The 27750-nt window shown below is 39.5% G+C and overlaps 1 protein-coding gene and 1 long non-coding RNA gene across 2 annotated transcripts in view; one reads left to right on the top strand and one right to left on the bottom strand.

Moving 5' to 3' along the window:
- Positions 1–27750, bottom strand: part of ptpn5 (protein tyrosine phosphatase non-receptor type 5) — a 551551-nt gene that overhangs the window by 406999 nt on the left and 116802 nt on the right. The window lies entirely within an intron of this gene.
- Positions 18744–21657, top strand: LOC132839028 (uncharacterized). The gene is made up of 4 exons (XR_009647684.1): positions 18744–19061; positions 19212–19370; positions 19523–19615; positions 21013–21657. It is a non-coding gene; the product is annotated as an uncharacterized LOC132839028 (long non-coding RNA).

Raw genomic sequence — 27750 nt, 5'->3', positions numbered from 1 at the left:
GTGCATATATAAGGTTGCACGAAAAACCATTAAAGGAAGGCGCTAGAGCACTGACACTGCGGGAAACGCGTTTTCAGCTCCTGAGAAGCACTTTTGTACATGCATGCAGGGATTCACTCAGAACACCTGCTGATACCTAAGATTGCATGAAAATGATCATACCACACACAAATCATCAGATTTTCGAGTTTAAATCCTATTTTTATCAACATATTGGCCTTTAATACAAACTAATATTATTTAGCATAAAATAATGTAAAAAAGCTTTTTTCCGAGATTTCAGACATAAACACACTGTGTCCTATCATGTTTCATTGAAAGAAGGTGAAACAGCCGTGTTCAAGCTTGTTAGATGTGTGCATATATAAGGTTGCACGAAAAACCATTAAAGGAAGGCGTTAGAGCACTGACACTGCGGGAAACGCGTTTTCAGCTCCTGAGAAGCACTTTTGTACATGCATGCAGGGATTCACTCAGAACACCTGCTGATACCTAAGATTGCATGAAAATGATCATACCACACACAAATCATCAGATTTTCGAGTTTAAATCCTATTTTTATCAACACATTGGCCTTTAATACAAACTAATATATTTTATATTATTTAGCATAAAATAATGTAAAAAAGCTTTTTTCCGAGATTTCAGACATAAACACACTGTGTCCTATCATGTTTCATAGAAACAAGGTGAAACAGCTCTTTTCAAGCTTGTTATATGTGTCCATATATAAGGTTGCACGAAAAACCATTAAAGGAAGGCGCTAGAGCACTGACACTGCGGGAAACGCGTTTTCAGCTCCTGAGAAGCACTTTTGTACATGCATGCAGGGATTCACTCAGAACACCTGCTGATACCTAAGATTGCATGAAAATGATCATACCACACACAAATCATCAGATTTTCGAGTTTAAATCCTATTTTTTATCAACATATTGGCCTTTAATACAAACTAATATATTTTATATTATTTAGCATAAAATAATGTAAAAAAGCTTTTTTCCGAGATTTCAGACATAAACACACTGTGTCCTATCATGTTTCATAGAAACAAGGTGAAACAGCTCTTTTCAAGCTTGTTATATGTGTCCATATATAAGGTTGCACGAAAAACCATTAAAGGAAGGCGCTAGAGCACTGACACTGCGGGAAACGCGTTTTCAGCTCCTGAGAAGCACTTTTGTACATGTATGCAGGGATTCACTCTAAACACATACTGATACCTACGATTGCTTGAAAATGATCATACCACACACAAATCATCAGATTTTCGAGTTTAAATCCTATTTTTATCAACACATTGGCCTTTAATAAGAACTATTATATTTCAAATTATTTAGCATAAAATAATGTAAAAAAGCTTTTTTCCGAGATTTCAGACATAAACACACTGTGTCCTATCATGTTTCATTGAAAGAAGGTGAAACAGCCGTGTTCAAGCTTGTTAGATGTGTGCATATATAAGGTTGCATGAAAAACCATTAAAGGAAGGCGCTAGAGCACTGAAACTGCGGGAAACGCGTTTTCAGCTCCTGAGAAGCACTTTTGTACATGTATGCAGGGATTCACTCAGAACACCTGCTGATACCTAAGATTGTATGAAAATGATCATACCACACACAAATCATCAGATTTTCGAGTTTAAATCCTATTTTTATCAACATATTGGCCTTTAATACAAACTAATATATTTTATATTATTTAGCATAAAATAATGTAAAAAAGCTTTTTTCCGAGATTTCAGACATAAACACACTGTGTCCTATCATGTTTCATTGAAAGAAGGTGAAACAGCCGTGTTCAAGCTTGTTAGATGTGTGCATATATAAGGTTGCACGAAAAACCATTAAAGGAAGGCGCTAGAGCACTGACACTGCGGGAAACGCGTTTTCAGCACCGGAGAAGCACTTTTGTACATGCATGCAGGGATTCACTCAGAACACCTGCTGATTCCTAAGATTGCATGAAAATGATCATACCACACACAAATCATCAGATTTTCGAGTTTAAATCCTATTTTTATCAACATATTGGCCTTTAATACAAACTAATATTATTTAGCATAAAATAATGTAAAAAAGCTTTTTTCCGAGATTTCAGACATAAACACACTGTGTCCTATCATGTTTCATAGAAACAAGGTGAAACAGCTCTTTTCAAGCTTGTTATATGTGTCCATATATAAGGTTGCACGAAAAACCATTAAAGGAAGGCGCTAGAGCACTGAAACTGCGGGAAACGCGTTTTCAGCTCCTGAGAAGCACTTTTGTACATGTATGCAGGGATTCACTCTAAACACATACTGATACCTAAGATTGCTTGAAATAATCATAACACACACAAATCATCAGATTTTCGAGTTTAAATCCTATTTTTATCAACACATTGGCCTTTAATAAGAACTATTATATTTCAAATTATTTAGCATAAAATAATGTAAAAAAGCTTTTTTCCGAGATTTCAGACATAAACACACTGTGTCCTATCATGTTTCATTGAAAGAAGGTGAAACAGCCGTGTTCAAGCTTGTTAGATGTGTGCATATATAAGGATGCACGAAAAACCATTAATGGAAGGCGCTAGAGCACTGACACTGCGGGAAACGCGTTTTCAGCTCCTGAGAAGCACTTTTGAAAATGCATGCAGGGATTCACTCAAAACACATGCTGATACCCAAGATTGAATTAAAATGATCATACCACACACAAATCATCAGTTTTTCGAGTTTAAATCCTATTTTTATCAACATATTGGCATTTAATACATACTAATATATTTTATATTATTTAGCATAAAATAATGTAAAAAAGCTTTTTTCCGAGATTTCAGACATAAACACACTGTGTCCTATCATGTTTCATTGAAAGAAGGTGAAACAGCCGTGTTCAAGCTTGTTAGATGTGTGCATATATAAGGTTGCACGAAAAACCATTAAAGGAAGGCGCTAGAGCACTGACACTGCGGGAAGCGTTTTCAGCTCCTCAGAAGCACTTTTGTACATGCATACAGGGATTCACTCAAAACACATGCTGATACCTAAGATTGAATTAAAATGATCATACTACACACAAATCATCAGATTTTCGAGTTTAAATCCTATTTTTATCAACCTATTGGCCTTTAATACAAACTAATATTATTTAGCATAAAATAATGTAAAAAAGCTTTTTTCCGAGATTTCAGACATAAACACATTGTGTCCTATCATGTTTTATCGAAACAAGGGGCAACAGCCCTTCTCAGATGTGTATTTATAAGGTTGAACGAAAAACCACTAAAGGAAGGCACTAGAGCACTGAGACTGCGCAATACACGTTTTCAGCTCCTGAGAAGCACTTTTGTACATGCATGCAGGGATTCACTCGAAACACATGCTGATAACTAAGATTGCATGAAAATGATCATACCACACACAAATCATAAGATTTTCGAGTTTAAATCCTATTTTTATCAACACATTGGCCTTAAATGCGAACTTTTATATTATTTTAGCATAAAATAATGTAAAGAAGCTTTTTTCCGAGTTTTCTGACATAAACACACTGTGTCCTATCATGTTTCATCGAAACAAGGTGAAAAAGCCCTTTTCAAGCTTGTCAGATGTGTGCATTTATAAGGTTGCACGAAAAACCACTAAAGGAAGGCGCTAGAACCCTGAGACTGCGGGAAACGCGTTTTTCAACTCCTGAGAAGCACTTTTGTACATGCATGCAGGGATTCACTCAGAACACATGAGATTGCATGAAAATGATCATACCACACACAAATCATCAGATTTTAGAGTTTAAATCCTATTTTTATCAACTTATTGGCCTTTAATACGAAGTATTATATTTAATATTATTTAGCATAAAATAATGTTAAAAAGCTTTTTTCCGAGATTTCTGACATAAACACACTCTGTCCTATCATGTAAAGGAAGGCGCTAGAGCGCTGAGATTGCGGGAAACGCGTTTTCAGCTCCTGAGAAGCACTTTTGTACATGCATGCAGGGATTCACTCTAAACACATGCTGATACCTAAGAATGCATGAAAATGATCATACCACACACAAATCATCAGATTTTCGAGTTTAAATCCTATTTTTATCAACACATTGGCCTTTAATACGAACTATTATGTTTCATATTATTTAGCATAAAATAATGTAAAAAAGCTTTTTTCCGAGATTTCTGACATAAACACACTGTGTCCTATCATGTTTCATAGAAACAAGGTGAAACAGCTCTTTTCAAGCTTGTCAGATGTGTGCATTTATAAGGTTGCACGAAAAACCATTAAAGGAAGGCGCTAGAGCGCTGAGACTGCGGGAAACGCGTTTTCAGCTCCTGAGAAGCACTTTTGTACATGCATGCAGGGATTCACTCGAAACACATGCTGATACTCGAAATCACTCGAAACTCATGCATATTGCATGAAAATGATCATACCACACACAAATCATAAGATTTTCGAGTTTAAATCCTGTTTTTATCAACACATTGGCCTTAAGTACGAACTTTTATATTATTTTAGCATAAAATAATGTAAAAAAGCTTTTTTCCGAGATTTCTGACATAAACACACTCTGTCCTATCATGTAAAGGAAGGCGCTGAGATTGCGGGAAACGCGTTTTCAGCTCCTGAGAAGCACTTTTGTACATGTATGCAGGGATTCACTCAGAACACATGAGATTGCATGAAAATGATCATACCACACACAAATCATCAGATTTTCGAGTTTAAATCCTATTTTTATCAACACTTTGGCCTTTAATACGAACTATTATATTTCATATTATTTAGCATAAAATAATGTAAAAAAGCTTTTTTCCGAGATTTCTTACATAAACACACTGTGTCCTATCATGTTTCATTGAAAGAAGGTGAAACAGCCGTGTTCAAGCTTGTCAGATGTGTGCATATATAAGATTGAACGAAAAACCACTAAAGGAAAGCGCTAGAGCCCTGAGACTGCGGGAAACGCGTTTTCAGCTCCTGAGAAGCACTTTTGTACATGCATGCAGGGATTCACTCAAAACACATGCTGATACCTAAGATTGCATGAAAATGATCATACCACACACAAATCATAAGATTTTCGAGTTTAAATCCTATTTTTATCAACACATTGGCCTTAAATACGAACTTTTATATTATTTTAGCATAAAATAATGTCAATTGATTTAGGACAGACAGTTAAGAGCGTACCTACTAAATTTGAAGCTGAAGTGGTCACCTTAATGAAACAATATGATCGAGGTATGGAGTTTCTTTGTGCTACGCCAATGACTCTAAGAGTGGGTGTGGATAGAAATTTTAGGAGTGGAGTAACTGCCATATCACGTGTAACTGCCATACAACGTGCACCTGGTTATCCTTATGTGACAATCTCATCCAATACAATAAAGAAACAAAGTGAAATTAATGCAGCACAAAGAGAAAAACTAAATAAAAGACAACAAAGACAGAAAGCAAGGAAAAAGAAAGCTATGGAAAATAAACTAAAAGAAATGGGGAAAGAAGAGATCCAGAAGGAAGCTGATTCAACCAAAGGTGTCAGGGAACGTGGGATAAAAACGGACGTTCTGTGCGGGACAGCTTAACAGAAACAGGATTTATTAACTTAAAAAAAACACGAAACAGGACGAATACAACAGGAGATGAATACAACAGGAGACGAATACAACAGGAGACGAATACAACAGCCAAAGACAACATAGGATTCCGCGCTGCACAAGGCAACACGGCTCAATTAAATAATACAAATCATCATGACACATGAGGGACAGGTGTGCGGAGGCGGGGAGGAAAAGACAAGGGCGGGGCAGACACGTGCACAAGGAACATAAACAAAAGGCACATGGCCAAAGTCCAGGCAGAGTCCTGACAAAAAGAGGAACAGACACTGTACCTAGACAGTTGGATCAAGACCCATCATCTTGCTGAAAGAAGATTATAGAATTGTTATAAGTTTTCTTTTTCATTTTATAGAATAAGTTTTCTTTACCTTTTGAATTTATATTATGAATTTATGTAATCATTTGTACGATTAAGAAATGATATAATGTTCAATAGTATGTTCAGATATTAAGACAGAGAGTAACAGTGAAAGCTTAAAAGGAAATCACGAGGTTTTGTGTCAGCAGCATAAGAACACACAATCAGCAGTAAATTTGAAGAACCTTCTCAGAATGTTATTGCGAGGCATGAGATCATGAGAGACTCCTGACAGGATAGCTGACAGGATGCTGACAGAAGCAGAATGTCGTTATAAAATCATACTAATAAATGGTATAAATAGGGTTTTAGAACCAGTTATTGGTGTGCATTCACCTAGAGGCAAGCTCAGTGTGGTATACTTTGTTATTGCTGACAGAGGGTGCATCAGGAGAACAAACGCAGGCTTACACTTTTAGAGTGTTTCTTGGTTTGTTCTTATATTTGCGTTTTAACTACTTCTACTTATAGATTAGGTAGAAGAACCATAAGAGGATCCTTTGATAGAAGACCGAGGGACTTGGAAGGACACCTGCGTTCAAGGTAAGACCAACTCTGATAGTTGATCTTGTGTTTTCAATACTAACCCGTGCAAACTAGGACACAAGTTTATTTGTGTAGCGCTTTTTACAATTGACATTGTCTCAAAGCAGCTTTACACAATATAAACATAGAACAAAAGGTTAATATAAAGAATAATATAAAGATTAATAGAATGCAAAATTCAAGATTAATATTAGATAGATTCAGTTCACAATGTGTATGTATTTATCACCAATGAGCAAGTCTGAGGTGACTCAGGCAGCAGTGGCAAGAAAAAACTCCCTTAGAGGAAGAAACCTTGAGAGAAACCAGACTCAAAGGGGAACCTCATCCTCATATGGGTGACACTGGAGGGTGTGATTATAAAAATACAGTCAAACAAATGTTGTATAGATGCAAAAGATCACATGGAGTTCACATCTCCTCTTTAGTATAGCAGAGTCTAACTGAAGCTGGTAAATCTCTAGATGCCTCAGGATTCTCAGAGTCGGCCTCATCTCAGTGGAGGTCCAAAATCTTCATCGCACAGAAGACGATCGGAGCTGGTACAGTTTCTGGATGCCTCGGGATGGGTAGAAAGAGAGAAGCAGTGGAGAGGGATTAACATATCTGCTGTTCATAAAATGTGCAAGTCTGATATAATAGTGCACAATATTATGGGATGTATTATGTGTTATGTGTACGCCTGACTAAAGAGATGAGTTTTTAATCTACATTTAAACTGGGAAAGTCTGAGCACCGAGCACTAAGACTATTCCAAAGTTTGGGAGCTAAGTATGAAAATGCTCTACCGCCTTTAGTACACTTTGATATTCTTGGAACTACCAGAAGTCCTGAGTTTTGTGATCTCAGAGAGCGTGAAGGATTGTACCGTGTTAGAAGACTAGTTAGATACAGGGGAGCTAAACCATTAAGAGCGTTGTACGTGAATAGCAGCAGTTTGTAATCAATTCTACAAGTGTTAAGTTTAACAGGTAGCCAGTGTAGAGATGATAAAATTGGGGTTATATGATCATACTTTCTTGTCCTGGTGAGAACTCTGGCAGCTGCATTCTGGACTAACTGTAGCCTATTAATTAAAGATACAGGACAACCACGTAGTAATGCATTACAATAGTCTAGTCATGAATGCATGAACTAGCTTCTCAGCATCAGATACAGACAGGATGTTTCTCAGCTAGGCAATATTTCTAAGGTGGAAGAAGGCTGTTTTTGTAGTATGGGCGATATGATTTTCAAAAGACAAGTTGCTGTCTAATATAACACCCAGGTCTTTCACTGTCGAGCTACTAGTAACAGTACATCCCTCTAAATGGAAGTTGAATTGTGAGAGCTCCTGTGTACTGGTTTTTGGACTGATAACTAGTATTTCTCTCTTATCGGAGTTTAACGACAGAAAATTACAGCTCATCCAATCTTTTATCTCTCTAAGGCACTGAGTTAATTTGGACAATTTAGCTATTTCATGTGGTTTTGATGAGATGTATAACTGTGTATCGTCAGCATAACAGTGGAAATTAATCCCATGTTTTCTAATAATGTTCCCTAACGGAAATATATATATCGAGAAAAGCAGGGGTCCAAGGACTGATCCTTGAGGGACCCCATAATTAACTGGCAATAAACTGGAAGAAACTGGTATCGATCGGACAGGTAGGATCTAAACCAACTTAAAGCCTGTCCATGAATACCTGTGTCATTTTGTAAGCGATCTAAAAGAATGTTGTGATCTATAGTGTCGATTGCAGCAATAAGGTCAAGTAGAACTAATAGGGACATACAGCCTTGGTCCTAAGCTAGGGACAAGTCATTTGTAACTTTAACAAGTGCAGTTTCTGTGCTTTGATGGGGCCTGAAACCTGACTGAAACTCTTCAAAGATATTGTTCTCCTGTAAGAAGGAGCAGTTAAACAGACACAACCTTTTCTAGTATTTTAGACATAAACGGAATGTAGGTGGAATGTTTAGACATAAAAGGTCTGTAATTTGATAGTTCATTAGGATCTAGATTAGGTTTCTTAATGAGTGGCTTAATAACTGTCGACTTGAAAGATTTTGGGACGTAACCCAAAGATAGCGAGGAGTTAATAATATTAAGAAGAGGCTCACCAGCTTTATGTAACACTTCTTTCAGTAATTTAGTTGGAATGGGGTCTAGTGAACAAGTTGTTGATTTAGCTGAAGTAATAAGCTTATCTAACTCTTCCTGTCCTGTACTTGTAAAGCACTGTAGTTGTGAGTGTAGCACTTTAGGTGAGACTGAGTTACAAGGTGCTCTCATATGTTGAACATCACCTATTTTGTTCCTGATGCTTTTAATTTTATCTCATAAAATCCTCACTACTGAACTGTGATGGAATAGTGTGTTCACATTTCTGTTTTTTTGTTAATATAGCCACTGTGCTAAATAAAAACCTGGCATTGTTCTGGTTATTTTCTATGAGTATTTTCTCAGGTGCTCAGCCCTAGCAGCTTTTAGAGCCTGTCTATAGTTGGACATACTGTCCTTATGCGCAATTCTAAAATTCTTTAATTTAGTTTTTCTCCATTTTCGCTTGAGGTTACAGGTTTCTCTCTTGAGGTTGTGAGTATGACTATTATACCATGGTGCAGGTGTTTTGTCTCTAACTTTCTTTAATCGGATGGGGGCAACAGTGTCTAATGTGAGAGCGAATATAGCGCCTGCTGTTAGTCATTACATCTAGATCGTTTGTGTTTAGGGGTACAGTAAGAAGTCCAGACAGATCAGGCAGGTTATTTGTGAATCTGTCTTTAGTGGTCGGAATAATAGTGTCAGGACTCTGCCCGGACTTTGGCCATGTGCATTTTTGTTTATGTACGGTGTTCATGTGTCTGCCCAGCCCTTGTCTTTTCCTCCCCGACTCTGCACACCTGTCCCTTATGTCTGTTAATTATTTGTATTATTTAGTTGAGCCGCGTTGCCTTGTGCGGCGCGGAATCCTGTTGTCTTCGTCTGGTTTGTCGTTGTCCTGTTTAGTGGTTTTTTAAAGTTAATAAATCCTGTTTTTGTTAAGCTGTCCTGCATTTGGGTCTGTTTTTATCCCGCGTACGTGACAGAAGGATTCCGCCAGACCAGGACCCAGCAGGACAGCTGCAGCTTGGACCAGCCGATATTGGGAGCATTTTTTTTTCTTATTGGATTTTTTTTTCCCCTGGACTTCGAGGTTTTGGTGACATCGGTCTGCATTTTTCCGGTGAGGGATGCCGCTCCGCTTCCGGGTTTCTCCGCGGGGGGCGCCGCCTCACTTCCTGTGTGCGGGCCATGTCACCAGCCCGAGTTTTTTTTTTTTGTTTTTTTCTGTGTCCTCCGACATTGCCCCGCACCTGTCCAGTGGGGGGCATCGCTTCACATCCGGTTTCCGTGGAGGACGCCGCCCCACTTCCTGTCCGCGGGGGGGTGTTGCAGGCCCGTGATTTACCCCATGGGTTATTTTTCTGTTGATTTTTTTTTTTTCTGTTTTGTGGAGGAATATTTTTTTCCCCGCCCTCCCTCCCCTTTATCTGGTTCTGAGAGGTGGGTCTGGCCGTGGTGCATCTGGGGTTGTGCTCGGCCCTCCTGTTCGGCTGTGGACGTCGCTCGGCCCTCCTGTTCGGCTGTGGACGTCGCTCGGCCCTCCTGTTCGGCTGTGAACGTCGCTCGCCCACTCTGGCTGTGCCGCCGTGTGCCTTGCTCCCCCCACCTGCCTTGCCATGTGCCTTGCTCCCCACACCTGCCTCGCCATGTGCCTTGCTCCCCCCACCTGCCTCGCCTGGTGCCTTGCTCCCCCCACCTGCCTCGCCGTGTGCCTTGCTCCCCCCACCTGCCTCGCCGTGTGCCTTGTTCCCCCGACCTGCCTCGCTGTGTGCCTTGCTCCCCCCACCTGCCTCGCCGTGTGCCTTGCTCCCCCCTCCCGGACCCGTCGGGACTGTCAGGACGGATTGGCGCATCGGGAGCCGCGCCTCGAGGGGGTACTGTCAGGACTCTGCCCGGACTTTGGCCATGTGCCTTTTTGTTTATGTACGGTGTTCACGTGTCTGCACCACCCTTGTCTTTTCCTCCCCGCCTCGGCACACCTGTCCCTTATGTCTGTTTATTATTTAGTTGAGCCACGTTGCCTTGTGCGGCGCGGAATCCTGTTGTCTTCGTCTGGTTTGTCGTTGTTCTGTTTAGTGTTTTTTGTTAAGTTAATAAATCCTGTTTTTGTTAAGCTGTCCTGCATTTAGGTCCATTTTTATCCTGCGTACGTGACAAATAGTTCTACAGGTAGTCTTTTCTACAGGTAGTGTGTACAGTATGAGGTAATGGTCTGTGATGTCATCACTTTGAGATATGATATATTTGAGATATCTATATCAGTGACATCTATTCTGTGTGATATTATTAAATCTAGTGTGTGATTAAGACAATGTGTTGCTCTGGTGATGTTTTGTTTAAGCCCAAATGAGTTTAGTAGGGCCATAAATGTGAGTCCTAAAGCATCGTTTGTATCGTCAATGTGAATGTTAAAGTCTCCTACAATTAATGCTTTATGAAAGTTAACCAATAGGTCTGAAAGAAAATCTGCAAGTTCGATACAACTATACACGGTCGCTATAGCAAAAGACATCATGGATTTTTTTGTGTGCATGTGCAAGTGTGTAACATTAAGAACAAGCACTTCAAAAGAATTAAATCTATACTGTGTTCTCTGAGTAACAGTAAGGAACTCACTAAAGATAGTGCCAACACCACCTCCACGACCAGTCTGACGAGGCTCATGCTTATAGATATATAGATATATCCTGATGGTGTAGACTCATTTAGACCGATGTAATCATTTAGTTTAATCCAAATTTCAGTACGGTAGAGTGCAGTATTTTCTGAGATGTTTTCATTTACAATAAGTGCTTTGGGTGCAAGTGATCTAATGTTCAGAAGCCCAAACTTTAGGAACTGTTTTTGTTTGTTTCTTTGGCATTTTTCTGGTCTAATTACAGTAAGATTATTTCGAGAACTCATGCATTTAATTTTTTATCTCACTACTTGGGGAACAGACACATTTTCTGTGGGATGAGCTATGTGTGCATTTGTATCAATGTGATGAGGTGAAGGTAGGCTATTGAAATTTAGAATTAAATCATAGTTTACCAGAATAACCTAAACAAATTACACAAATGCTTAACGTATAATGCAAAGTTGTGTTTTGGAAAGGCTATTTTAAGGAATGTAATGATATTTTCCAATGAGCCCAGACAGCTAACGTGCTTCATTTGAAGGTCATGTTCAGATCACTTTGTAAAATTTGAATGGAATGTATCAAAATACACGATTTTATTGTGTAAGTTATAGTTATTACAGTAAACTGTATTTAAATAGATTGTGTGTTGTGGATAGAGTTAATAGAATTTCTAGTATTTAAGTCAGAGAAACATATGAAAGCCATATGAAACACAGTCATACGCCTACTGCCAATTACAAATGCTAAATTGAGAATGAATCTTTCTTTTTGGATAAATCTTTTCTCGATATGCGTTAGAGGAAGGCTTTAAAACCAGGCAGAATCTGCCAGCTGGTCAGTTTCATTTCACTGTCCGTGTTTTGCTTTGTGTAAATCACATTTGGCTAACATTAATGCTAAACACGTGATTATTGATCATCCAGCTACGCCACGAAACAGTGCATGGAAAAATTCGATCTACCTGAGTGAATACCGTCACACGATCAACAAGGAAAATCGTCACTATTGTAAGTTAGTATTGTTAAATAGAGGGGAAAAGTTATAGGGTATTCTTAACCTTGTTAACCGTGTGGTTATTTCTGATCTTAGACGTACAACATAATGTGCTTTACATAACATCCGGTCTAAAACAGAAAATATATCATATTGAATTATCACAAATGTCTAGTATCCCTGCTGAAAAATCCAGCATAAACCAGCATGAGATCCATGCTGGTCCAGGCTGGTTTTTACTGGTTTGTGCTGGTATAGTGCTATTATAATGCTGGTCAGTGCTGGTATTATGCTGGTCAGTGCTGGTATAGCTGGGTGGCCAGCATAGTCATGGTGTTATCAAGCAAAACGGGTCTGGTGTAGCTGGTTAACCAGTATGATCTTGATGGAATGAGCTTTTTGGGAACAAGCTTTATTTTTGCTTGTGTATGTTTCTATGTAACACATTAATATAAGATTAAAGCACAATATATTGGAATATATTAATGTGTTATTTCTTTTGCTCCCCCATTTGAATAAAAAACTGAAATAACAAAGCTCAAAAAGTTTTGAATAACAAAGAATAAAAACATTTAAAAATCGTTAAAAGTGTCTCCACAAATTAAATATAGTAATACCAACTGTAAGGAATTTCTCATCTGTAGCTTGGACAGGGTAACCTTAAATTCATCTGCCGGCTGGGCAGGATAACCTTAAATTCAGCCCCTCGTTCCTCTGCTCGATTTCTGTTCTCCACAAGGCCTTGGGGAAGTCTCAATGAAACACACACGTCAGTCTTTCAAAGAGAAGTTCCAAAGTTTATTAGGAAAAGCAGGAATATATAGTCATACAAGAAGAGGGAGGGTGTAGTGGGTGTGTGTTGCTATGTGTGTGTGCATCTGTGTTTAGGTGACCTCTCAGTTACCCCAATAAAGTCAGATCTTATATGTATGTGAACCTATACTTCCGTTAGTTCCCATGGTAGGTAACATAAGGAATGAATATGGCAGGGCCATCTGTTTTAAGACTAATTAGGGAACAAGAGAATTAAGGGACAAGAGTGTGTTTGTGTGTGGGGGGGAGAATGTATGTGTGTATGTGCAAGATAGAGAAGGAATGTTTGTGTGGGGGGCAAAGAACAATGTACTCTTTACAGACAGTCTGCAACATTATCAGAAAAGATTGATTTATACAATTATTCTCACAATTCCCCTCTTTTATCCATGATAAACTTATAATGGATAAACAACTCATATATGATTATCTATCTTTCTCTGGAAGCCGGGCTAAGCGAGTAATCACTATTACTGCATCCCTGGCCTGGGCCAGACCCTCAGTCACTTCTCAAAATTTGTTGTCATGAGGATGCTCTTGGACGGGTAACCCTGTCCCAAGGCAGATGATCAAGATGAGGAAGATGACAACCATACTGGTCACTGGTTGTGTGTCCTGTGCTCAACTGGAGGTGGTCGTTCAGTTCTCTACAGCCTTTTCCGTCACCTCCTGCAGCTTCAATGATGTCCGAAGAGCCGGCACAGAAGGGTCTGTGGGGTCACTACTGAGCGTCGTGGAGTGATGGTGGGAGAAGCCAGGAGATTGAAAGCACCTTCTAGAAAACTCATGGAAGGGTTAAAAGGCTGTATCTCTGTAACATAAAGAAAATGGTGTCACACAGAGAATACTTTTATGCATTTACAGCGGAGTCAACCCCTGGAGGACATCTCTTCACCCTGGTAGCATGGATCCACATGGATCCACAAATACTCAGCGATATGCACATCAAGATTAGTTGTACCTATTGTTGGCTTACCCTTCTTCGAGGGTGTGGGAAATGGACGACCAAAAATAATTTCGTGTGGTGATAAATGGCCATCTTTTCGCGGTGTCATTCTCATTTCTGATAGAACAGTGGGTAACAAATCAACCCAATTTTTGCTACCCGTCGTCTGCATAGCTTTAGTCAACTTATCCTTAATTGTTCGATTAGTTCTTTCCACTATCCCTGAGGATTGGGGATGATAAGGAATATGAAAGCACCATGACAGAGACAGGTACTTACACAGATCTTGTGTTATTTTAGAAGTAAATGGCGTTCCTTTATCTGAGTCAATAGCATGTGGGACACCATACCTTGGCAGGATTTCTTTGGCCAGAATACGTGTTACAACCTTAGAATTTTCTCGCTGATAGGAAAAAGCCTCTACCCACCTTGAGATCTTATCTACCATCACCAGGAGATATTTGAAAGGCCCCTGTGGTGGCATATGTGTAAAATCAATTTGCCATTCAGAAAATGGTGCAGTTGGTATTGAAACTTACGCACGACCTGTACCAGTGAAGAGTGGGAAATAAGTTTCCTCTCTGCAGAGCAAAAGCCACGTGTTTGCCAAATTCGTCCGAAATCATGGATGACGCCAAAAGCATAACGTGAATCAATGTAAATTGTCACATCCTTACCCTCAAAGAGAATACACGCACGAGTTAGAGCAAAAAGTTAAGCTGCCTGAGCAGACATAAAACGTAAAGAATAAGCTTCAACAACAACATCAGACAGAGCTCACACAGAATATCCACACAGAAAGTGACCATTATGTGGCTTTGAACAAGAGCCATCAACAAATAGCAAATCGCCTGTATTTAATGGAGTGGATTCTAAATCAGGGCATTCGCACAACACTCCGCATGATTGCTGTGCTGAAATCATTCACTCTACTAGTATTCACTAGTAGAGTGAATGATTTCAGCACAGCAATCATGCGGAGTGTTGTGCAGTGTGGCATCCTGAGTTCTAAGTAGACATGCAAGAGCGTGACCTAACATATCTAATGAGGAGGTGGCTTTAATTTCTAGATTACTGGTTGGACATAAGATAGTTTCATAACCTGCCCTCCTCTGTGCCATCATATGTTGAGTCTGTAAGTTCTGAAGGACCTGTTTTACCTGATGTGGTGAATGTAAGATCAGGGGATGAGACAGGACAATTTTCTCAGCATCTTGTACCATCACAGCACAGGCGGCCACAGCCCGGAGACACGCCGGTAAGCCCTGGGCAACAATATCAAGTGTTATAGACAGGAATGCACATGGTCTCATGCCCCCCCATGCTCCTGGGCCAAGACAGCAGAGGCAGTGCCCTCATGCTCACAGGCATAGAGATGGAACTCTTTCGCATAGTTCGGGAGCCCCAGAGCAGGAGTGGAACCTAGAGCCGTCCGCAGAGCCTCATACGCTTCGAGCATTTCAGGAGTCCACGTTAGCAGACGTTGCATTGGGTCCTTGTGGGAGATTGTGGACCGGAGGCATTTGTCATAGTAAGAACAGTCAGGTATCCATTGAGAGAGTTTTTTACTGCCTTGTGAGAGCTCAAACCCCAGATACTTCACCGTGGGCAGACAGAACTGCAACTTGGGTTTTGAAACCTTGAATCCTTTTGAAGCTAGATGGTGCAGGAGACAGAGGGAGGCTTGTTCACAGAGTTTTTCAGAGGCTGCGGAGACTAAGAGGTCATCTGCATACTGTAAGACAACAGAACCAGTGGGGAGAACAAGATCACATAATGAATCCCTTACAACGGCAGAAAACACTGCCGGAGAATCAATATACCCTTGTGGTAGGCGTGTCCATGTATACTGCCGCCCCCTGTGTGTGAAGGCAAAGAGAGGCTGCATCTGCTCTTTGACAGGAACACTGAAAAAGGCAGAACATAAGTCAATAACAGAAAAGAAAGTATGTTCACATGGAATTGAGGTGAAAGTTGAGGCCACCTCTGGCACAACAGGTGCCACAGGGATGAAGATGTCATTTATTTTCCTCAAGTCTTGTGTGAAGCGCCAGGAACCATCCGGTTTAAGGACCGGATTGACAGGAGTGTTGTATGAACTTACACACGGTTTAACTAGTCCCTGTTGTAGAAGAGATTGTAAAACTCCATCCACAGCCTGCAATTTAGCTTCAGACAAAGGATATTGATTAACAAACACAGGGTCTAAATGTTTTAACTTAGCCTCATAGGGTGTACACTGCACGAGACCCACGTCATTCTTATGATCAGCCCACAATGAGGGCGGTAGAGTGTCTAGTAAAGCAAAAGATGGGGATGGTGATTTCTGTGTGGTAGAGAGAAAACAGTCATTAAACGTAATATCAGATAAATGTGACAGTGGAGCAGACTCAGGAACAGAAACGACAAGTTTAGAGCCAGAAAAGCTAATAGAAACGTGTAGCCTGCTCATGAGATCCCTCCCCAAAAGATTAAAAGGACACTCTGACACATAAACAAATCGGTGAAATTGGTTTCTTTTGTGACCCCTTCTATTCCCACAGAGCTAACGGATCCCCCTGAGAGAGGACCCTCATATTGCTTCCCCATTACTGACATTGTAGCTCCTGTATCAAAGAGGAAGGGATATACTGTGCCACTTACACATAACTCAAGAAAATACATTTCATTTACCTGATGTGATTCATATGTACAATGTAGCATGGTCGGGGTTTGCGCTCTGTGGGAATCCCTATGGGTGCAGCCTGGGGTGGTTGGGGAGGCAGTGCTGGAAGGGGACCTACGGGAACTTCTCCCATCTCTCTAAGTATTCTCCTACATTCATTCATCCAATGCCCATTCCTACCACAATAAAAACCGGTGCCGGGGCTTTGGGAGTATGAGTTACTTACTCCTCTTCCCCAGCCTCTCCCTCGGCCCCTCCCTCGGGCCGAGTCACCATTATATACATTGCCTTCAGCCACAGCGAGGCATACTACTTGTCTACTTTCTAAAATACCATCGCCTTCCATGGTGTGCACTCTCTCCCCTAGAGTTTTAACTTTCATATTGCCACGATCTGTGCACTGATCTTTAAGAACCTTCTGCACCTCAAATCTACAATTATGCATGAAGGTTGTGAGGAACAAAGGATTAGCAATAAAACTTCGGCAGAGATTATTTTTTTTTTTTTTGAGTTTGGAATAGAGTGATATTTATCCCAGATTAGTTTCATTTCTAGCCATTTCTTATAACCGTGTGTCATGTACTGAATATCCTAATCAGCATCCCCGAAGCCGTCCACCCTGCTAAATTATCTAGCCAGGGGGTATTATAACAACCTAGACCACAACGGTTCATCCAGTCACGAGGAGTTTCCTCGTGGTCTGGCTTAGGATATTTTATTCCTGAATTACCCATGTCCAACTATAGGTACAACCAATATTATTACACACAAACAAAACAATACATACAACACAACACAATTGGAGACCAACGTTCGAGACAGAGAGGGCGATCAAATAAATTTATAGCCTCTAACCTTAGAGACGTTGAGCGCGCGTTTTCCCGAACGAGAAGCTACGACCGAAGCACCACTACATTGAGCAATACCCTCAACTACTTCAAACTTTTGGTCCATTGTGTGATGTGTGGACAATGCGTTTTGAAGGCAAACACAAGTTCTTCAAGAAAGTTGTGCATCACATTCACAACTTCAATAACATTCCCCTTACTTTAGCTGTCAGACACCAGCATATGATAGCCTTCCATTTAGCTGCTACCTCCTTTTTCAAGCCATCTATTGAAATTAACAAAGTGAAGTCTGTAATTGTTGCTTCATTTCCTGAAAATGTGAAGAACTGTCTCTATCTCATGAAAAACTACCAGATCACAGTCCTTGTAGCAGCTTCTGTTTGCATAGATGGCATTAAGTACAGTGATAATATGGTTATTTCCGTTGGATCGTGCTCAGGGCTCCCAGATTTCAGACAAAAAGCAAAGATTGTGGTGATCAATACAGAAATAATATTTGTCAGCAGACTCATGACATCATGGTACAATGAGCATCTTAGAGCATATGAGCTTTGTAATACCCATTTGTCCACGTTCTCTGTCACTCAGTTGTCTGAACTAAATGATGTTTTCCCGATTTCACTTAGTTGGAGACAAGCAGCTTGTCACACTTAAATGGCACATATTATGCTGAGTGAGTCAACAATGGACCAGAGGTTGTTGCTGAGAGTTTAAATAAGAGACCACTTATTCAAAGAATTCAAAGTGCAACTGTGGATAAACTGTCACTGCAGTATGACTTTAAACTGCAGTATGAAGATCAAGACTTCAATAATTCCCTCTGCAATTTGACTGAAATAACTGATTTACCTGAAAAAGCTAAAGTCAAAATCATCCCTCTTGTGAATCTCCATTTAACAGCATTGTCATCACCCACCACAACATCAGACACTGATTGCAGCACAGCAGACACTGAGATCCTGTCGACTGTGGGAGCATCACCATCGCTAAGACAACAGTGGCCAGACTTATTTGACATACCCAATTTCTCAGTAGATGTTGAGTATAGGCTCAGACAGGCAGATCTTGCCTTTATGAAAGATGAAACACGTATGACTCTACCACGAGATATGAAGCATGACATACTAGAAAGGCTTGCTGAGACAATGTACCGTTTCAAGCCTTACCCTGAAGATGATGACTTCAGCAGTGTTGCAAAAGCACTGATTAGCAAATACCCCTGCCTCACTGAGCCTGGACCACACAGATGGTATGTAGCAATCAATGGAGGCAAAATAAGTAAAGGCAACCCAGAGGGAGAATCCTCAAGCAAGAAACAGCCAAAAAGAGGTGAAGCAAACTACCTGCCTAACTTACCTGAAGGACATGATGAAACAAGCCTTGAAAATGCCAGAATGGTTCTAGTGGAAGAAATGAAGAAAAAACAACCAAATGGCACTCTCATTTCACAAATGATGGACCAATCATTCCCACTACGCAGACAAGAAATTGTAAAAAAGGAGCCTGCTGTACAGACCATGGTTGAACGATGGCCAGCACTCTTTACAGAGAGACAGGTAAGCTATTTTTATTCTCAACCAATAAAATAATGCTAATCAAAAATAAATTCAAGGTGTGTGGCTAGAAATCCAAACACTTGTTAGAATGTTAATACAGTACCTCTGCCACCTCTCCATTCCTACTCACCCCTCTCTCTACTTTTTCAGGTGTTTGCTGAGTTTAATAGAATCACCAGTAAGAATCTTGAGGGAGACTTCTTTGAGGCTCTGGACCCGTATGCCCCACGTTTCATCTAACTTTTCAAAACGAAAAAGGGAACTGTTGGCCAGAAACTCAGGGAGCTGATGCAGCACATGAGCTGGATGGTAAGTAGGTTCATTTTGCTTTTGATCTGTATGATAGTTCATCAATCAAGTTCTAAATGAGCCGATCCAGACCAACCTATTTTATTTCCTGTCTGCTTGTACCTTGCAAATTACTCTGTTAACTGGTCTTTTCTCACTCTGTGTATCATTAGACACCAGATGTGACAGTACTTCGCTCTGTTGTCCTCAAAGGCATTCCCATTTTACTCGGTGACGACTCCAGTGAATTCTACAAGACCTGCTCTGTAAGTACTTGCACATAAGAAAAAGTTTGGTCTGCAGGAATATAAAACTATACCTGTGTTGACATAGAAGATGTAATTCTATCTGCTCGATATACAATATACATTTTGTACAGTGACTGATGTATTTTGTATAGCAATACCTCCACAACTAATCTGAGAGATATGTAAACAGCCAGTAAATAAAAATAAAATTTTCCACATAAATGTTATACACATTCATTAATTTCAAATCTAAGGAGTAGGAGTCTAGGTTGAAAAGTCAGTGTCACTGTTCAATAATGTATAGACCTTGTTGTATCTCCATAGCTTTAGTTTAACCATACCAAATATATTTTGTTTGCTTTATTGTAACAATCCAGTGTGAAAACATATTTAAAGCCATATTCTCTGATAACATTCTCACTCATCATCTCACTCATTTTCTACCGCTTATCAGAACTACCTCGGGTCACTGGGAGCCTGTGCAGGCGTCTCAGGCGTCATCGGGCATCAAGGCAGGATACACCCTAGACCAGTGGTCTTCACAATTTTTTTCATGTGAGCCACACTGATAGGACAAAGTCAATAGGAGAGCCACATTCACCGCAAAGTATGCCAAGTTATTCAGTCTTAAATAGCTTATCTGCTTAAATACAATGTACAATAATGCAATACAATAATTACTCGAGTTGCGGATGATGCATGCTCCCCATCAGTTACCTCTTTTGTCACTGTCACATTGCTTTGTTGCTGGATTGTTTGATAAGAAATCGATACAAGTTGTTAACTAGCATGAAACACAAACTAGCTTCTGGCAGGCCGCCAAAAACTGGCTATTGCGCAGAACGCAGTGAGTCAGTGACAAGTCAAATAATATATATAAATATATTTTATTATTTGTAATAGAGCACATTCGTTTTTCTATGCTTCCCTGATTGTTTTCAATGTTATTTAAATTAAAAATAAATTTTAACCACATGATAATATCATCGTATTATTTACTGCCATGCGAGCCGCATATTAAAACTTGGCAAGCCGCAGGAGGCTCGCGAGCCGCGCAATGAGTGACACTGCCATAGACGGAGTGCCAACCCATCGCAGGGCACACACACACTCTCATTCATTCACGCAATCTCACACTACGGACAATTTTCCAGAGATGCCAATCAACCTACCATGCATGTCTTTGGACTGGGGGAGGAAACCGGAGTAACTGGAGGAAACATGCAAGCTCCACACACACAAGGTGGAGGCGGGAATCGAACCCCCAACCCTGGAGGTGTGAGGCGAACGTGCTAACCACTAAGCCACCATGCCCCCTCTGATAACATTACAACACTAAAAAAAAAAAAAAAAGAAAAAAAAAAAAGTTTTAGAATAGCATAAATTGCAGTGCTGAAGAATGTGTGTCTTTGTAGGATACAGCGAGAGACGAGGCCCTAGAATGCATCACCAGTGAAGATAGTCCTCACGAGGGTCAAAGCTCAGTGGACCTCTCACACTCAATACACTCAACTTCATTCAGACTGTGATGCTTGGACTGGGAAAGAAAAAACTCCCACCAAAACTGTTAACGCTGAAGAACAGTCTTCTGGGTTAGAACAGTAAAGAGCTTTCAGCTGTCAGATAGCACTTTGTAAGCTTTGCAGCCATTAATGTTCTCCTTTTATCAGAGAAAGTTTGATGCTTTCATGCAACTGTTCTCGCTTATTTACGATCTCAATTAAAAAAAAGAAAAATCCCATTGAATTTTGAATGTGAAAATTTAACATTGATTCTATGTTATGCAGGTATGCTAATGGTGGAAATAGAGTTGTTTGCAAAGAGTTGTTAGTTGTTATTAGATGATAATGTCAGAAAAGAACCTCGCAAGGTTGTCCTGTTTACATTTGTGTTTTGAGAAAACTTTTAATAGGTGTAATGTAGTACAAATACAAACCCCAAGGAGTGATGTTTTTCTTTGGGTTGGTTTAATCTTTGGACTGTTCAATTTGGGAAACAAAATCATTTGTTGTACTTTCAGTTTTGATCAGAAATACACTGATTTTGCATGCACTGAAGTCCTGTAGTTATCTGGTGTTTACCTGTTTAATATTGGGAGACTGTTATTAGCTCACAGAAATGTGGTTTTATTTTTTATATTTTTCCATGTCATTGTCTACAGTTAAATCAAACAACAACTTTGTTGTTTAGCTGCTGTTTTGTACTTGAATGTGCATTGAATAAATGTTGTAATGGAGCTGAATCAACCCAGTGAGTGTTCTTTTAAAGTATATGTTTGTGGTGTGTTTGCCTTTATTAGATAGTAACAGCAAAAATAGATAAGAAATGGGGTAGAGAAAAGGCCACAGGTTGGACCCAAACCTGGGCAGCTGCAACAAGGACCCATTCAAGGAAATTGTTTTCTTTAATTTAAGTGAACTTGAAAAATGAGTGAGAAGAACTAAAAGTGTTAGGTTGTAGGTATTTAGAAATTCCAAGTGGGGTTAAATTTATATCAAGCAATACACACAAAATTAAAAAATTAAGTTAACACTAAGCATGTCTATTAAGTTGCATGAACATAAAAAACGTGTTAGTGGTACTACTTGATTTAGTACTGCACACTTAAAATAAACAAGCTTTTCTAACTCACTAATCTTAAGCTTACTTTGCTTAATTTTTTTGAGGCAACGAGTTTGCATACTTTTTTAAGTAAGGTCAACTACAGTAATTACATTTTACAGTGCATAAGTGAGGTACCTGGATGACGGCTGCACGGCAGTTGTTTCAACTAGTGAAAGTAGGGACTTTAACTACGAGATGTTTGACCAAACTCAGGTTTACTGGGTACGATGGAAGCAAGACTTCTTCAAGGCACAAATACTGATGCTTAAAGGTATGTAACTTAAGCAGTAGCTGTTTTATTGTAACTCGTTCACTGCACAATATAAGCAAATGAGTGATATATAGTTTTGTTTCTTATTTTGTTTCTATAATTTTTCAGAGAATAATGAAGACATAGAGCCGGAGTTGTCTAAAGGCAAACGACTCCGGGTAGCACCTCTTAAAAATACATGGTCATCGCCACCAGTGGTGTAGTCCTCAAATAAAAGTGGTATACTACTACCCGCCCACCTCTTAAACCCCCGTTCCCTGCCACACTGCCAAAACAAGAAAAGCAAAAACAACACACAGAAGTCAATGTTTGCATTTACATGAAATTAACATTCATGCCTTTAGCAGACACTTTTATCCAAAGAAATTCACAGTGCATTTGAGTTACATACATTTTATCAGTATCTGTGTTCCCTGGGAATCGAACCCACAACCTTTGCGATGCTAACTTAATGCTCTACCATAATGCACTCATACATTTATATAAAAACTATTTATCATTCAATTATGCATTGTTTGTTCAGTTACAGTATGTTCCAAACATTTTTTCTATCTATTGTAACATGGACTGTGGAAAAGTGGCATAAGGTTGATTTTTCTGATGAATCATCTATTGAACTGCATCCCATTCGTAGCAAATACTGCAGAAGACCTATTGGAACCCACATAGACCCAAGTTTCACACAGAAAACAGTCAAGTTCGATGAAGGAAAAATCATAGTAAATCAAACTTTACTTAAGTCTGCTTCAGCATGACACCAGCTTCTGTTGATGAAGTAAACTCTCCTCCCTGTAAACGCTCGGTGAAGCTGGTACATGACAGCTGTCGGGTGCGGGGAAAGGTGGCGGAATTCAAATAAAAATGAACCAATTACAACAAAGTTTTGCGATGCAGTTAAAGGGGAAGAAAAGAGAAGGGTAAATTATGGATGTTTTAAGTTGTTTTGCACATGATGTACAATATTTCAGTTGTTTGCTGTTTTTGCACAATCCTATACATTATCTCAGGGACCCTGCTGCTAAGAAACTGCGTTCATTCTAGTATTACTGCATGCAATATTGTCTGTACATACAGTATTTACACTGGTTGGCGCTTGTAGGAGAAAACCGACTCCACCCTACATTGGCCCAGGCTAGCTCCTGCAATCTGACTATAAGTTTAAACAACAGTTCTAAGTAAAAATTCAGAGAAGAAATGATCAGCCAAACTCACGAAGACTGGATTCAGTTGAGGTAGGTTTATTGACAGTCGTATAGACAGCAATTAACCAGCTGGTACCAGGGATACAAGTTTGTCCAGTAGACGAGACTTGCACCGAAGCACTGCTGATTGCAATAAGTTTATATACAGTTCTGACATGCCCCCCTTTTTGCCATACCCCCTTCGTTATCCAATCATAATACCGCACACGTACACAGTTTCACCCGCTTAGGAAATTACCATTATTTCCAAATTGTAATGTTTTGCCCATACATTGGGTCAATATTTTGCCCACGCATTGGGCCCTCTAAATTCCCATTCTTTCCCAACCAAGGGGCCCCGTCCCCATAGTCCTTGGGCCTACGTCATCAGGCCATGGAGCTTATAAGTTGGTTTTATGTGCTTTTAGACTCATTCTCTTTTTCTATGGTCTTCTTCAACACAACTCAACACAACACACTTGTTCATGGGTATGTATGGTTTTCTTGTACTCCAGCATTTTCTCTTCTATATGATTCAAAACCTGTTCTTCTCCTGTTCAGTCTCTTTGGATGTGGTGTGCAGTAGTCATTGGTTTACTTATTAACCCAGTGGCCAGAGTATTTGTATATGCTTGCTGAGACTCTATTTGTGGTGTGTTCTAGCTTCAATCTCCGCATGGGTAGCACACCTTTTGGATGAAACTGACCTCTCTACACCTTCACCTACTGCTGATCTTCTCACTGAGGTCATTACTCATTATATCCAGGATATGGAGAGTCGTGCTACAGAGACTGCTACAGTTGTGACCAAGTCTACTCAGACTCTTCCAACTCCATCCACACGCACTCAGGCTACTCAAGCTCCATGGCGTGTTAACAAAAAGACTCAATATCCTCCTCGCTATGCTGTCAAACCATTTTATATTAAGAAGTGACTCCTTATGATTTTGCATCTCCCTATTAAACCCTTCTGCTCAGTTTTGGGCCTTAATATTGTGTGCGCGTGTCCTTTCTGCCTCTGTGTGTGTGTGTTGGCTTCTGTGTATTCTTAGCCTATAGGGGTGGTTAATCGTTTACTACTTTTGATGACCTACGCCTAGGACCTGCTTGTTTCTAATGGCCTTGACTCTTGCTGTGTATTCTTCTCTCCTTCTCACCTTTCCCCTAGTCCGTAGTGTACTTTTGAATTATTTTATTAAAAAATTCCCACACACTGTTTCTGTTTACTGTCTTTTGTGTATTGTCTTTTTTGTATTTTTTTTTTTGTCTGCACTGTCTTTTGTTCTGCACTGTCTTGTCTGTCCTGTTTTTCTTGTCCTGCACTGTTTGCAGCAGGTTGCACAGATGCAATTTATGTGGCTAGGACTACTTACTAAGTCCTTAGCCCTGTCTTTGTTTTATGTAGCACCACAATCCTGGAGAAACGTTGTCTCATTTTACTGTGTGCTGCAACAGCTATATATGGTTGAATGACAATAAAAGCTTCTTGACTTGACTTGACTGTGTCTTTCAGGCTTCTGATGTGTTTGCTAAAAGAAAAGCTACAGCTCTCAAAGGTCTACCTTTGTTTATGAGGGAAAAGTCTGGAAACTTCCTGAAGTCTTGCCTGGTAAGTGTGTTATCAGTCTGTTATCAGCATATACTCTCATACCTGAGGTACAGATCCTGTAAATAGAAAACAGTTTTGTCTGGTGTCCGAAAGTAATCTGCTTACTCTTCTATAAGCTAAACGGCAGGGGAAAGAGTAGAATGGAGAAGGCAAAGTGTTGGCAAAAATGTATTTATTGAATAATCTTTGTTGAATACTTATCAGTAATTAGTCTGACAGCACAAATTAACGAAGTGTTACACTATATTGCTGAAAGTATTGGGACACTCCCCTTTAAGAACACTCCCATTAAGAGTACAAATCTTAATGTATAAGCATATAATGATATTTTATGGACTTGTGTGCTTCAAATATTTTAACAGTTTTGATGGGCCCCCTTTCTCTTCTAACATGAAAATGCCTCTGTGTATAAGGCAAGGTTCAGAAAGAAATGATTGATTCAGCCAGTGTGGAAGAACTTGACCTGTCTGCATAAAACCAAGTCCTAATCCCAGCTGAACACCTTTGATGTAACTTTACATGCAGACCGTGAGCCAAAAACTCAAACCAAACACCAATGACTTGTACATATGGGTAGTCAATTTAGATACTTCCAAAACTGTTGCAACATAGACGGAAATACAATTTGTAAATACATGAATTATATTTTCATCTTTGTTGCCGCAGTTTTTCAAGTGCCTTTTTTCTGTTCTAAAGAAGGGTGTGTCCCAATAGGTTTGTCCATATAGTGTAAGTACAAGTCATTGGTGTTTGGTGATGTTTTTGGCTCAAGGTCTGCATTTAAATTCCCACCAGAGGTATTCAGCTGGGATTAAGCCTTTGCTTTCTGCAGACCAGTCAAGTTCATCCACACTGACTGAATCAGTAATTTCTTTTTGAAACTTTCCTTATGCACAGCAGCATTGCTACGTTAGAATAGAAAAGGGTCCTGTTCAAACTCTGGCTATAAAATTAGAAGCACACAATTCCATCGAATATTATATGCTAAAACATTAAGTTTTGTACTCATGGAAATTACTAAAGTAGTCAAACCTGTTCATTAAAAGGGTGTGTCCCAATACTTTTGGCAACATGGTGTATATCCAAGCAAACACAATGGAAAATTGCGGCATGTGTGATTTTTGGGTGACCTATCTCAAACAATATAAAAATCTCTTCGTGGTCCAGCAGAATTCAATAAATTATGGGTTATAATTATGTCTTTATGCTGCTTTTTACTGCAGGACACATACCCAGAAGACACTCACATAAAAGGGATGAAGATGGGGTCTTAACTGTCATTGAAGATGACGTTGCCACCATCCATTCAAACCCAAATGTAAGGTGCCTGTCTGTAGTTTTAGAGGAGCAAGTTGTGCTGAATAATGTGCAAGACTTCCCTACTGTACAGCTGTTGCTCTCCTATTTGACTCGATTTATGCCATAAACATTAGATATCCTAAAGAACTAAAATACACTTTTGAAATTATTCAGAAAGTGTTTATTGGCCTTGACCCCCAGTGCTCTGCAAGAGTCCAGTCTTTCAAAAACAAATTGTTAAAGTTGAAGTAGCTGCAGTTCATATGGCTAATCAAAAGTGCAAGTTCTGATTTGTTCCTGTTTGTTTTGTAGCTGTATAAAAGTGCAACATATGCCAAAGTCAATTTTGAGTTTTAGTGTAAGGTTTTATGACTTTCATGTTTTGTTTTTAATAGTTGCAATGCTTGATTGCTCTAGTGCATGTGTTGAAACTCTGTTTGTTTATTGCTGCAGATTTTTAAGATTATTATTCTGGCACTTTGAGAACAATTTTTTTACTCCAGCACTTTAAAAGCATTTTTTTTGTATTTTTTTTTCAACAGTTTAAAAGCATTTGTGTTGTTTTACTCCATAATTTTAAAGACATTAAAAGTTTGCCCATTTTTGCCTTTCATTTTATTACAATTTTATATATATTTTATTTTGAATTATTTATTTTACTGTATTTTGATGACTGGAGTAGAACTATATCTGAGTCCAATTTTTGCAGTTCATGCTGACAGAAAATGTGTCGCTTGGCAGAATTGTAAAATAAATAATTTTCTGTAAAAATGACAGTCTTTTTTATTGTGTTTACAGTATGGTTTGCAATCTCTGTGTTTGATTTTTAATGTGAATGCCATACAGGAATTTGTGGAAGAAGTTTGAAGTTTGCTGTACATTAAAAGAAGAAAGTTAAGTTGAACCAACTTAAAGAATTGAGATAATTTGCTGCAAAGCTTTTTTGAGTTTACCGAACTTCAGGGCTGCAGTTCTCCCTACTCGTTTCTTAAAGTTCACTCAACCCCCTTTTTAACTTTAAACGAACTCATGAAGACTAGTTGGATGTACTTACTGGGGAAGGTTAGATGTACCTACTGAGGAAGGTTAGATGAACTATATGCCAGATATGGCAGGACTAATGTTTTTAGTCTTTAGTTTGTTGCCTGAGGATGAAGATTACACCATCACTGATATATGCTGTAGAGTC

This window comes from Tachysurus vachellii, chromosome 23 (assembly GCF_030014155.1).
Source record: "Tachysurus vachellii isolate PV-2020 chromosome 23, HZAU_Pvac_v1, whole genome shotgun sequence".
NCBI lineage: Eukaryota > Metazoa > Chordata > Actinopteri > Siluriformes > Bagridae > Tachysurus > Tachysurus vachellii.
This window is presented reverse-complemented; position numbering and strand designations above follow the sequence as displayed.